The sequence below is a fragment of the Canis aureus genome, chromosome 5 (genome assembly GCF_053574225.1).
Source record: "Canis aureus isolate CA01 chromosome 5, VMU_Caureus_v.1.0, whole genome shotgun sequence".
Lineage (NCBI taxonomy): Eukaryota > Metazoa > Chordata > Mammalia > Carnivora > Canidae > Canis > Canis aureus.
In genome coordinates, this window is record NC_135615.1 from 14,084,839 (window position 1) to 14,088,839 (window position 4,001).

The 4,001-nt window shown below is 41.5% G+C and overlaps 1 pseudogene; it reads right to left on the bottom strand.

Annotated features, from left to right (window-relative positions):
- Window positions 1-2,253: 2,253 nt before the first annotated feature.
- LOC144313332 (dnaJ homolog subfamily A member 1 pseudogene) lies at window positions 2,254-3,455 on the bottom strand (annotated as a pseudogene).
- Window positions 3,456-4,001: the final 546 nt, after the last annotated feature.

Sequence of the window (4,001 nt, forward strand, 5' to 3'; positions counted from 1 at the left end):
ATCCCGGGGTCCTGGGATCGAGTCCCACATCCGGCTCCCTACAGGGAGCCTGCTTCTCCCTCTGCCTACGTCTCTGCCTCTCTGTGTCTCTCATGAATAAGTAAATAAAATCTTTAAAAAAAAAAAAAAAGAAACCTGAATTAAGAATCAGGAAGATCACAGTTTACACACACACACGCACACACACACACACACACACACAGAGTACCCTGGTGAAGTATTTAAAAAGTAAATTACAGACAATATAACAGCTTATAGCCCTTCAAACTCCTTTGTGTTATCCAAATCGGAAAAAAAAAAATGGCACTGATTCTACTTAGCCACCAAGGTAAAAAAACTAGACCCAAAGTCATAGAATGAGGGTCACATCCAGGCTCAGTCATATACCAAATAACATAGGTGGCTACCCACATGACCCTCATCTTGTCCTCTCCCTACCTACCACCTCTCCAGACTTACTGTTCTATTTGGGGGCCCGAGCCACCTGGGAGTGCCCCTACCACGATTGCACATAGGATGTAGGAAACTCAGCGTCTCTTTTATTATTTTTAATTTTTTATTTAAATTCAATTTGCCAACATATAGTAGAACACCCACTGCTCATCCCATCAAGTACCCTCCTTAGTGCCCATCACCCAGTTACCCCATCCTCCCACCCATCTCTCCTGCAACCCTTTGTTTGTTTCTCAGAGTTAGGAGTCTCTCATGGTTTGTCTTCCTCTCTAATTTTTCCACTCACTTTCCCTCCTTTACCTTATAGTCCCTTTCACTATTTCTTATATTCCATGTATGAGTGGAACCATATAATGATTGTCCTTTTCCAATTGGCCTATTTCACTCATCATAATACCCTCCAGTTCCATCCACGCTAAAGCAAATGGTGGGTATTCGTCTTTTCTGATGGCTGAGTAACATTCCATTGTGTATATAGACCACATCTTCTTTATCCATTCATCTGTCGAAGGACATCGAGTCTCCTTCCACAGCATGGCTATTGTGGACATTGCTGCTATAAACATTGGGGTGCAGGTATCCTGGTGTTTCACCACATCAGTATCTTTGGGGTAAATACCCAGTAGTTCAATTGTGGGTCATAGGGTAGCTCTATTTTTAACTTCTTGAGAAACCTCCACAATATTTCTCATCAGAGAAATAAAAATCAAAACCACAATGAGATATCACCTCACACCAGTGAGAATGGGGAAAATTAACGAGACAGAAAACAACAAATGTTGGGGAGGATGAATGAACAGAGGAGGCCAGATACATGATTGTGGGAGGTAGCAGTGGAAATCAGAGGTCAGAAAGAAGTACAAGAGGCGCAGTTGATTACATACGACCTTGAACGTGGAACATGAACAGATTAAGTGTCCATCAGCCGCCTTTGCTATTCATGGCTTTCCAGATTAGCCACTCAAGTGTCAGTGACTTTTTAATAAGTAGTGCTGATTATTCATTCTGGAGAACCTCAGGCAGCAGCGGTTCTTATATTTTAGTTCATTTAGAATCACCTGGGGTTCTTATTTGAAATGCAGATTCCAGATCCTGATGCCCAGATGTTTACATTCAGTAGATGTGGAGTGGGACCCAGAAATTTATATTTTTAGGTAGCTCGGGTGATTCTATTATACACTGATCTATGTGTACCGCTGCTCTAGGTTTGGAGTACTTGTTTTTTTTCTGCAACAAGGAAAAAAGCTATATTAATTATTTAAATACCACATACTCAATATAAAATTTGAACAATTCCTAACAGTGTAAAGAAAAAAAAAAGAGTCAGCTGAAATCCTAGCACCTAAGATGTTTGTTTCTCCAGGAAATGGTTAGGCATGAAAAAATATATATACTCTTATATAAGATCATATATATTTTGGAATACTTAAATACACTCTCCTTTCCTTTGTTCTCTTTGGTTATCTTTCCCTATTCCTGCCAACATTTCCACCTGGCTCATATTTTTCTTCCCATTTGCATAATAATACAAAAATATTACATGGGATTTTGTCATTGGCCAAAATGTGTGTGGGTTTTTGTTTTAATTTTCATTATATATATATATATATTTCATCCCATGACCTAATGTTTGTTTCTTTTTTTTTAATATTTGAGTTTATTCTTCATTTAACTTTTAAAACATTACTATAGTTGAATATTAAAACAAAAACAATAGCAAGTAGTGAGCTATGATTATAGTCCTTCACTCATTCACTACTGCATATAAAATGCCAGCTGCAGTGTTATTCACTGGCCCAATTAAGAGGTCTGACACTGAACCACCCCTATAGGCTGATGTTCATCATCCTCATATCCTTCCCCATTGTAATGGCGCCATCTTTCTTAACTAGGATCAAAGTCCACCAGTTCTACCTGGTCCATTTCATCAGTCTCTTCTATTTCCTTCCTCTCCGGTAGGAGTTTTTCCAGCAAAGAAAGTTTATCAGGAGAGGGAAAGCCATTTTCAGGGAGGTTTACCTTAAATTAGATGATTAGGCGACCCTTCTCATATGGTCTACGATAAATTGGCATGCCTTCGTTTAGCGCACACTTGATATCCCCATGCTTGACAATCTGACCTGGATGAGAAATGATGACCATGGTTCGGTTGTCAAGAGTAGATACTGGCTTTTGAAAGCCACACAGGGCTTCAACCAGCTGTATATCCATAGACATGAAAAGATCTTCTCGTCGAGTAAAAACAGCACGGTCCTTCTGATCTAAAATAATGATATCTCCTGGTTCCAATCCTGGTTCTTGGTCTCCCCTCACCATGGAATGTTATCTTCTGGCCATCTTTCATGCCTTTGTCAATATGCACTTCTAGAATCTTCTTCTCTCGAACTATCTTCCTTCCGTTGCAGCTTTTACATCTATCTTTAGGACTGATCCGTTCCCCATGGCCCTGGCACTCCATGCACACAGACTGAATTTGCTGAACCATTCCAGGTCCTATCTGATGAATTCTTATTTGCATTCCAGTACTTTGGCAATTGGGACAACATTCGACTGCTCCTTTCTTACCACTTCAGCCTTCACATTTATCGCAAATCACATTCTTTTGCAGAGCTAGTTTTCTTGTTGCGCCATTATATAAATCTTCCAAGGTTACTGAGAGCTGATGTACAACATTTTCACCTCTCCGTTCTCTCTGCATCCTGCCTCCTTCTCCAAAAAACGTATCAAAGATGTCCATGGGGGAGCCCAAACCACCACCAGCTCCACCTTCTTTGATTGCCTATTCTCTTCCTTTGTCATATAATTCCCTTTTCTTTGCATCCGAGAGCACTTCATAAGCTTGAGAAATCTGTTTAAACTCTCCTTCATTTGGATTTTTATCAGGGTGGTACTTTAAGGCCAGTTTCCTGTAAGCCTTTTTCAATTCCTCCTGGGTGGCATTGGGTTTGACCCCCAAAACATCATAGTAAGTGGTTTCTTTCACCATTTTCTACAGCCGGTGAGAGGGCTGAGGACGATGTTGGGGATCAGGAAGGAGCGCGTTGCTGGGTGCAGCTCGGGCAGCCGCTGCTCCTCTGCGTCTCACCGAGCGTTCTGGAAAGTTCCCTAATGTTTCCTTTTAGTGGCTGTGGTGTATGGTACTCCATAATATGATAAAACACGAGCCCACTGTTTCCAGTATTTTGCCACCGCAAACAGTACTTAAGAAACATGCCCTGCCCTCAAGGAGTGTATAATACTTCAGGCTAACCTGTTGTGTTTGGAGCTGGATTGGTCAGCTTTTGTTTTGTTTTAATAAGCTACACTAAAATTCAGTTGCTTAAACTAATAATTATTTGACTCAGAGCAAGACCAGCTGGATGATTCTTCTGCTCCCAGGTGGGTCAGCTCATATCTACTGGATCCCCACATACATTTTTGGTCAACTGGCAGTTTGGCCGGCAGCTGGGCAGCCTCACTTGCAGGTCCAGGGGTTTGCAGGCAGGTTGACCTCAGCTGGTCGTCTTGTGTGTGCTCTGTGTGGGTCCTTCTCTGGGAGGCTGGCCCTA